The sequence below is a fragment of the Canis lupus genome, chromosome 26, assembly GCF_048164855.1.
Source record: "Canis lupus baileyi chromosome 26, mCanLup2.hap1, whole genome shotgun sequence".
NCBI classification, from domain to species: domain Eukaryota; kingdom Metazoa; phylum Chordata; class Mammalia; order Carnivora; family Canidae; genus Canis; species Canis lupus.
This window is the reverse complement of record NC_132863.1, coordinates 3,865,835-3,875,880: the sequence shown is the minus strand read 5'-3', so window position 1 is coordinate 3,875,880 and position 10,046 is coordinate 3,865,835. Positions and strand designations below refer to the sequence as shown.

Here is a 10,046-nt window from a genome sequence, read left to right as displayed (position 1 = left end):
TCATAATTCATTCGTGGATACAACCTAAGACTTGCGGTCCCAAATGTGACCATGCTGCATCCCCTACCCCCTCATATGAAGAGGTACATGAGGCAAGAAAGCTTTTCAGGTAATATTGGTCTCTAGCAGTCAGTCGATTTAGAAAACTGGGTTAAGATATTTATTGCCTTTGGGACATGTACGCAGTGAGGCAAATTGTACCTTGGTGTGAAAGACAATTGGCTTGGCCTAAAAGGAACTTAGCATATAAGTGCTTTATTCATAACAACAGGAAGTACAAGCCACAAAACTCCTCAGTTACCATATTCTTTCTGTAGGAAATGAACCAACAGACATCACCAACGTGGCTAGAAGTTTGACCTTAGTTTGAGGCTGAATAGAGAAGGTGGTTTCTGGGCTGGGTGTGGAAGGAAAGGCAGTGAGTAGAATGAAGGCAGAAGCCAGTCTGTTATTTGCTGGAGAAGGTCAAACTGTAAGATTACATTTTAGTGGCCACAAACAGCTTATGACAACATGGTAATGGTTATTTTCCTCGTTTCTCCTCCAAATGTCATGGCGGCTGACTAATTGTGATTGTCAACATGGACGCTGAAGTAATGTTCTTGCTCACATTCCTCCCCTCTTACGTCCTTAAGAATGTCCATAATTAAAACAGTCTCTTCAATGGTCCCATCTTTTGTCAAAAGCACATAAAATGGGCACTTGTTTCCTTCCTCACGTGGTATCTTGCTTTTCGGGAGGAGGAATCATGGAATGGAAGTTGTCAGCCTCTCCCTTGCTTACTCTTCCCCAAAGGAAAGATAGCTTGCTGGAGAGTTTTTTAGGTCTGCACTGCCCAAAGGTGGGGATACTGACCCTCAACAGCAAAAACAAACAGAATAACAAAGACCAAAACCCAGGCACCCCTCCTCCTTTCTTGTGCTGCCCCTCTCTGCATCAGCAGGCTGTGCCAGGACCCCTCACTCCCGTGCTGTAAACATCACAGGATACACTCTCCTCCTCCTTCCTCTCTTCGGAAGCCCTGGACAGGAAGACCAAGCCACCCACCTGGAGCTGGATGTCGGAGCCATGAGGTGTGGGTTTTCTCATTTCAGGGCAGACCTAGGAGGCCTGACCTGCCTTCAAATCCAATAGACATCTTTCTGTCCAACTACTGCCAAATCACCTACTAAAGCTGTTATCTGGATCCCGATTGGGTCATGTGTCATTCTTTGAACTAGTTCCTCACAGGAAGAACACCTGCCCTTACTTTCCAAGCATTTTTTTGCTCCCAGTGGCTGGATGTACATTTACTGGCACTTTGACATAAGCAAGACATAGTTTTGAGAATGTTCATACATTTATTCAATATGTAATATATAAAAGGCTGAATCACTAGGTTGCAATCATATAAAAAACTTCTTTTTTTCAGCATGCTATCTTGGTATTCTAGATTCCTAAAACATAAGTCTTGAGTCACTTTGTAAATGGATATACCAGAACATTATAACTGCAAGTAGCAACAGGAGAAAAACAGGAAAAAAAAGAAACCACAGTGGAAGCAGAACTGAACAATTCAAACAAACACGTGAGAACAGAAGCACCATATATAATGCTGACTAGTGTTCATGCAGCTTTCTGAGCTCCTTGGAGAAAGGTGCTACCTGAAATATAAATAACACAGTTATTTCCCCCCACATTCCTCATATCTTTTTTCCAGTCCTGGTCACAAAATGTATAGAGCATCAGGTTACTGTTCAACTAAAATTATATTATGAGAGACTTCACAATAGTTCCTCTAGGGAACTTGGGGGCTAGTCCAATGGTATCTCCTAAGACCACCTTGTTTTTCCATCAGTTCTGATGCCTGTGACCTCAGGGAGTGAGATCTATGGATTTTTGGAAGAGGAACTTGAAAACCATGTGCCAGATTGCATCCTTGTCAAGTGGGCTCATTCCCGGCAGTGACCTGAAACACTACTTACCTTATCCCAGGACTCAGGTCTACAGTCATGGCAATGGAAATGACTTACTGTTGGAAAATTGGACTGCAATCCTCTAACTTAAAATGTAGATGTCCACAGGAATTTTACATTGCTGAAGTTAAAAGGTTTTGGAAATCTACCCATATATGTCATCTGCTACCTGTTTTCCTGAGCATCTGTATGTTTCAGACTTGAGTTTCTAGCACCTGGCAGGGAGATCAGGCAGGTAATGAACACTCAATTCTATTTGCTGAATGATGGCACCAACAATTAACCTACCCAATGCAACGTATGCTGAGTTGGAAAGGAATATATGGGAAAGGTGAGGAATTTACAGTCAGAAAGAGATAAAAAAGCCATGGGCCAAAGGAGCACTCCTCTGTAGGATCTGGCTTTACCTGAAGGTACCAAAAACTTGCCGTCTCATTCCCAGGCTTCACACACATATGTATATGTGCTTGTTGGCTCAGAAACCACCAGGCTCCCAACATCCTCAAACAAGAAAAGAATTTGTTGTTTAGTCTTTGAAGAAATGACTCCCAGGACTGAGATTCAGCAACTAAAAAGCTGACAGACAATATTCAAAATATTGGCTTGGGCTATGGTTTTCCAGTGAAACTCCCTTGCCTTCCCGAAGACCCCTGTGAAGGCCAGCGTCCCAGACGCCTCCACTGATTCCTTCAGGTACTCCTGCACTTCTGTAACCCCTCCGCCACTGAAAAAGGCTGACCTGCCTTTACTAAGAGGATTCTATGGAATGTGACTTCTGAGGTTAGGTCATAATGATGTTATGACCCTGCTTTGTTTCTTTTGGGTCACAAGCTCTGGGGGGAAGCCAGCTACCATGTTATGAGGACACTCAAGCAACCCTGTGAAGAGGTCCATGTGGTTAAGAACTGAGACTTCCTGCCAACAAACATGTTGAGCCTGTTTCCTTATTTATAAAATGTGAGTGCTCCTTCAAATCACATCTCCACTCTTTCTACCTTCAGTGAAGTGCTGCATCTTTCCTTTCTGGTAGTACAGTTTGTTCTGTCCTTTCTCAGGTTGATTTCTTGGTATTTAGAATGATGTGATAGTTACCTAGCTGTGTTCGAGGGATGAGACAAGCCTGGGGTCCTCCTACAGTGTAGCCATCTTACTCCCTCCCTCATCTAACACAAAATGTCCAACATCTAACTGCTTCGTGCAGGTTTTTGAACACTGTCCTGAAAGTGACAAACAGAATGGCTGTATGGGGACAGTGTACCGATTGTTGGCCCTCATGGTTGCATTGCTGATTGGGAGCTGCAGCCCACTGCCACTGCCCAGCGCCATGGGAGATGATTGTACTGCATTTTGCTAGCCTAGGAAAAGATCAAAATTCAAAATTCCAAGTACAGTTTCTACTAAATGTGTATCTCTTTTCCATCATCATGAAGCTGAAAAATCCTAAGTCGAACCATAGTAAGTTGGGGATGGTCCTTGTTTCTGGGTTTTCTTTTTAGTGTGCCTGGGTTTTTTTGTAGCATTACCATATTGGCTAGGTTTTTTGATTTTCTAATATGTTTTGATTATGATCATAAGGCCACTTGCCTCTATCTTACTTCTTTTTGGGGATGGGGTGGGAGTCCAAAAGTTCTAGTTCTTTTTGCCAATTTATTCTTCTTGATTAGAAAATAGGAAATTAGGGGTGCCTGGGTGGCTCAGTTGGTTAAGCATGTGACTCTTTCTTTTGGCTCAGGTCACGATCTTAGGGTCATGAGATCAAGCCCCACGTTGGGCTGTGTGCTCAGCAGGGAGTCTACTTAAGCTTTTCTCCCTCTCTTTCTGCCCCCCTCTCCTTGCTTTCCTCCTCTCCCTGTCTCCCTCTCTAAAATAAATAAATAAAATCTTAAGGAAAAGGAAAATAGACTAAAAGCTGGGCATGAAGACATTATAGATTGCATGGGGTTCTGTGAAGGTAAAGCACATAGATAATTCTTCCTATCTTCCACTCATAGTTAATGCTTTCCTTTCCTGCTTCCACTACTGTTTCTCTTTCCTATTTTCATCTGTCCTCCACCTATATTCCCAAGTTTGTACTCCTCATTTATTGATTTGCTGGTGTCCTGTTGGACCTTTTCTACAGTTATTGTCTCTTATTTTAGAATTGTTTACAGTCTCTCAACTTTTTATTTTCAGGATTTTAAAAATGGAGCATTAGCATAGATATAGTAAAGAACATATGGTACACCAGTCCTAATCATATAGCTTGTGAATTTTTATGAATGTATATAGATCCATGTAACTACCACTAAGATGGAGAATCCATAAGGTTCTCCCCTCCTGCTTCCCACTTTAATCCCATCTCCATCCAGAATTCACCACCATCACCACAAGGTAGTGTGCCTGTTCTTCAACTTCACATAAATGGAATCATACTGTTAGTACTCTTGTGTCTAGCTTCTTTTGCTCAAGATTATGTCTCTCAGATTCATGTATGTTTTACGGGTTCCAGTGGTTTGTCCTTTCTTATTGTGTGCCTTATTATAATGTGAAAATAAACCACAATTTATCCATTCCTTTGTTGATGGGACAGTCATATTCTCAAAATAACATGTTATTTTTTAAAAAAGATTTTATTTACTTATTCATGAGAGACACACACAGAGAGGCAGAGACACAGACAAAGGAGAAGTAGGCTCCTCGCAGGGAGCCTGATGTAGGACTCAATCCCAGGACCCCGGGATCACACCCTGAGCCAAAGGCAGGTGCTCAACCGCTGAGCCACTCAGGCGTACCTCAAAATAACATTTTAAATAAACTTTATTATCCACAAATAATATCCTATAATTAGAATAGAAATCTTCACATAGTATTTTAAAAAAGCTAGATTTTCAGAGCTAACTGACTCAGGAAATTTGGTCTATCCTTTGTAGTCAGTGGTCACAGAATTTGACCCTAAGTATTTATTTTCACACTTGTGAGATAAGCATTTTTTTTTTTTAAAATTCTGGTGACCTTGAGATACCGAAACTTAAATATCCTTTCCTCAAAGTTCCACAGACCACCAGGGAGGAACTGTGGTTGCAAAGATAGAGGAGATTGTCAAAAGTTGGTTGAATGTCTTCAACATTTATTTATTAATTACATTTTAGGGAACACACTCTTCTCACATATAGAGTTTAAGGTGACATGAAATATTTGCAATGAAGGAGTCTGTGTAAATTTGAAGACAGTAAACCATTCACAATCATTTCCCATGATCACTTGAGACAAATAGAAAGGAGGCCAAAGGTTTAACAGCCTGCAAAACAGGTTTGCTGAAGGCAGGGATGGGCAGATGCTGCCTTATTTTCTTTGGAAGCCATTTGTCACTGTCAAACACACACAGTGACCTCTCTCTTAGCTCTGTTCAAACAAGAGTATAGTTTGTATCCTGACATTTCCCTGAAAATGGCAAGTTTCATTTAGCACCAGGGTAGTTTCAAGCTTTGTGTTCACTGTCATAAAGGGGAGTTGAGTTTTTTAAGAGCTATTTTGTTGAACAATATTATTTCCTCATGAAAACCCATAATCTGAAATTTCAAATATATATACCTTCGCATTCTCTTGCTGTCTCGGTAAAACTTGAAAACTTTCTTTTTGTATTATATGCTAATTGAGCTCAACTTCATTACTTAAATAATCACATTATATTTATGTGATTGTGGGTCACTGATTCTTAAACTATTATTATTGCATCTTTTTTCTTCTAAAGGAAGCTAATAATTTAAATATATGAGTCAAAGATGAAATTAAGATTGTTTTGTTAAACAATGGTCTAAAACTCAGCTTTGAATAGAAATTACTGTTTAACCATTACAGAATTGTAGAAAACAGAATTGTTGTCTGAGAATAAAACAAGTTGCTTTTCACATGAGCCAGGAAAATATAAAATAGAGACTTTTTATTAGAAGAACATTAAGGACTTGGTTAATAAATAATTATGTATGTATACCTCATCCAGGCTCTCTTCCCTTAGAATGAATTCTAAAGTTATCAAATATTTGTAAACTTTTCTTTTTCTTATTATGAAGGAAATGTAGCCAGATTGTAGGAACAGCAGAAAATATACACAGTTCCACAACAGAAAAACATTCCAAAGAAATGTATATAAAAACAGTTAATACCAATCACTGTATCTGAATTGTAAAATTCAAGAGCTTGATGATACCTAGGCAATATTTTAGTTCATGAATTGGCAAACTGTGGCCCCTGTGCCAAATCCATCCAGGTGCCTGTTTTGTAAATAAGGCTTGATTGAACCATAGCCACACCCATTTGTTTATAGACTATGGCTGCTGTGGCACTACACAGCAGAGTGCATAGTTTGTGACAGAGATCATGTAGCTTGCAAAGCCTAAAATATTTGCTATCTGGCCTTTTTTCTTGACCCATGGTCTAGTTCATCAAATAAAAATTAGATTATCTGGAAAGCATTCTTTTAAAAAAAGCATAACATATTAAGATATGCCCAGTCCTTACTTCAAGGAAGTTATAGTCTAATTGGGAAAGAAAGGACATGGACATTAATACAATTTGAAGTAAAAAAAAAAAAAAAGGTGGCTGGTGTCATAGATGCTACAAAGTGCTTTAGGATTTCAGTGGGGGCATTAGGGAAGGCATCATGGAGAAGGTGAAATTTGAGCTAGTTTAATGGATAGGTAGGATGTGACTGCACCAAAATCTATAAAATATTCCTATTCAAAGAACAGTGGAAAGAATGGCTCAGAGATTGGGGAGAAGCATGCAAATATGATGACCAGCAGACAGATCAACTGCGTTAGTATGAGGAATTATGAAAGAGTGGTGGGGGATATGTTTGGAATGACAAGGCTGAGGCATTTGAATGCAGTCTGAGAATGAGTATTTTACGTATTTGGCTTCAAGAGGATTGGAGAAAAACGTGGTCATTAAGTTCGTTTATGTGCTTCCTGGGACTACATCCCAAATTTGTGACTTACATCCAAATCCTTGTGCTAGGTTCTGCTTTTGGGGGAATCCAAACTGGTTGAGTAATGAAGGTCTGAACTAGACTGGTATCCTGGAGAATGTGAGAGATGTTATACAGAAAGAGAAGGAACATGACTTTGTAATACTTGCTATAAGGAATCTGTCTTAGTGACTTTCAAGCTAAAGCCATATTTTAACGCTTTAAACTTCTAGGCTTACAATCTGAGGTCCTGAGAGGTAACGTGACTAGTCTAGGCTCTGGCAGAGAATTGGTGGCAAGTATAAATCTGGCAACTGAGTTTCCAGGACTCTTTCTCCTGCTCTACATTGTGGAGTTTATATATACAGGGCTCTCCTGAGTTGCAGATGGGAAAGTAATACATGGAGGCTAAGAAGTCCAAGGACCTACAGCACATACATGGGTCAAGAGCCCAACTGGGCAGTTGAGTGCAGGCCAAAGTTGTTATTGACTCTTTTTGAGAATTTAAATATGCCTTTGATTACATGTTTAAGGGGAGGTAATTCAAAAGCTTTTAATATTTGTTCCTTCAAATATTTCAATTTTAGGATTCAAAAGTAGAAGTGATATGAGTGAAAACTGCATTTATATGGGAATGAATTCCAAAATTAGAAAGCACTTTTATTCAGTTGTTAATCTACTTATAAAATATTATTTTTTAAAAAAGATTTATTTATTTGAAAGAAAGAGAAAGAGAGTTCATGGGGGGAGGGACAGAGAGAGGAGGAGAAAGAGTGTTTAAGTAGATTCCATGCTTAGCACATGGAGCTTGACATGGAACTCAGTCTCGTGACTCCAAGATCAGGACCTGAGCTGAAACCAAGGGTTGTATGCTCAACTGACTGCTGACCAGGTGCCCCTACTTTATTTATTAAATATTATGATTAGGCATTGTGCTGGGGATTCAAGTAAGAAATGATTCTGGGGTCACCCAAACTCAGGAAGAGAGACTTACAATGTGAAAAATGCTAAAATAGAGGTGCCAACATATTAGTACCTCTAGTCAGGAAGTACTAAAACCATGAACACACACACACACACACACACACACACACACACCTTATTTTTGGAGGACTGAATGAAGAACATGGGCTGGCAGAGATAGTGAGGGAGGGTGAAAAGCTCAAGGGTACTGGAAAGGGATGCCAGGGGTCATCAGAACTCAAACTCACCTATTTTACCTGGATCTGGCTAGCTCTGATTGGCTACATCAAAGCGTCAAGGCTGATAGTTTGCTTTAATCAGGTGGTATAATCAACCTTTTGGCTGAATGGTTCTGTTGTAGAAACCCAATTCTCCTTGGAACAAACAATCCTAAACTTTGTATGGAACCATAGAAGACCCTGAATAGCCAAAGGAATGTTGAAAAAGAAAGCCAAATCTGGGGGCATCACAATTCTGGACTTTAAGCTGTATTACACAGCTGTGATCATCAAGGCAGTATGGTACTGACACAAAAACAGACACATAGATCAATGGAACATAATAGAGAACCCAGAAATGGGCCCTCAACACTATGGCCAAATAATCTTCGTCAAAGCAGGAAAGAGCTTCCAATGGAAAAAAGACAGTTTCTTTAACAAATGCTCTTGGGAAAATTGAACAGCCATGTACAGAAGAGGGAAATTGGGCTATTCTCTTACACCATAAATAATAATAAATTCAGAATGGATGAAAGACCTAAATGTGAGGTAGGACTCCACCAAAATCCTAAAGGAGAACACAGACAGCAATCTCCTTGAACTGGGCCATAACAACTTCTTGCTAGACACATCCCCAGAGGCAAGGGGAACAAAAACAAAGATGAACTATTGGGATTTCATCAAGATAAAAAGCTTTGCACAACAAAGGAAATAGCTGACAAAACCAAAAGACAACCTACAGAATGGGAGAAGATATTTGCAAATGACTTATCAGATAAGGGGCTAGTATCCAAGATCTGTAAAGAACTTATCAAACTCAGCACCTCAAAATACCAAAAAACCCAGTCAAGAAATGGGCAGAAGACATGAACAGATATTTCTCCAAAGAAGACATACAAATGGCCAACAGATACATGAAAAAATGCTCCACATTACTTGTCATCAGGGAAATACAGATCAGAACCACAAAGAGATACCACTCATGCCAGTCAGAATGGTGAAAATTAACAAGTCAGGAAACAACAGATGTTGGCCAAGATGTAGGAAAAGGGGAACCCTCTTACACTGCTGGTGGGAATGCAAACTGGTGCAGCCACTCTGGAAAATAGTATGAAGGGCCCTCAAAAAGTTAAAAATAGAGCTACCTTACGACCCAGCAATTGTACTACTAGGTATTTATCCAAAGAATACAAACATAGTGATTCAAAGGGGCATATGTACACCAATGTTTATAGCAGCCATGTCCATAATAGTCAAACTATGGAAAGAGCCCACATGTCCACTGATAGATGAATGGATAAAGAAAATGTGATATATATATATATATATCACATCGAATGATATATATCACATATATATATCACAATGAAATGTTATAACAATGTTATATATATATCAATGGAATATTACTCAGCCATCAAAAAGAATGAAACCTTGCCATTTGCAGCACATGGATGGAACTAGAGTGTATTATGCTAAGCAAAATAAGTCAGAGAAAGACAAATACATGATTTCACTCATATGTGGAATTTAAGTAACAAAACAGATAACATAGGGGAAGGGAGGAAAAATAAAAGAAGATGAAAACAGGCAAACCATATGAGATTCTTACTGTAGGAAACAAATAGGGTTGCTGGAGGGGAGGTGGGTGGGTGGATGGGGTAATTGGGTGATGGGCATTAGGAGGGTACTTGATGTAGTGAGCACTGGGTGTAATAGGCAACTGATAAATTATTGAATTCTACCTCTAAAACTAGTAGTACAGTATATGTTAACGAAATTGAATTTAAATAAAAAATTTAGGGGGATCCCTGGGTGGCTCAGAGGTTTAGCACCTGCCTTCGGCCCAGGGCATGGTCCTGGAGTCCTGGGATCAAGTCCCGCATCAGGGTCCCAGCATAGAGCCTGCTTCTCCCTTTGCCTCTCTCTCTCTCTCTCTCTCTCTCTGTGTCTCTCAAGAGTAAA

The 10,046-nt window shown here is 39.7% G+C and overlaps 2 long non-coding RNA genes across 11 annotated transcripts in view; one reads left to right on the top strand and one right to left on the bottom strand.

Moving 5' to 3' along the window:
- Positions 1 to 1,320: 1,320 nt before the first annotated feature.
- On the bottom strand, positions 1,321 to 2,708 carry LOC140617974 (uncharacterized). Its single transcript, XR_012018137.1, has 2 exons — positions 2,363 to 2,708; positions 1,321 to 1,643 (listed from the first exon to the last, which is right to left on the bottom strand). It is a non-coding gene; the product is annotated as an uncharacterized lncRNA (long non-coding RNA).
- Positions 2,709 to 2,754: 46 nt separating this feature from the next.
- LOC140617973 (uncharacterized) overlaps positions 2,755 to 10,046 on the top strand; it is an 82,128-nt gene continuing 74,836 nt past the window's right edge. For all 10 annotated transcript variants that reach the window (XR_012018134.1, XR_012018129.1, XR_012018135.1 and 7 more), the window contains exon 1: positions 2,755 to 2,912. This is a non-coding gene — a long non-coding RNA (uncharacterized lncRNA). The remainder of the gene's footprint in view (positions 2,913 to 10,046) is intronic.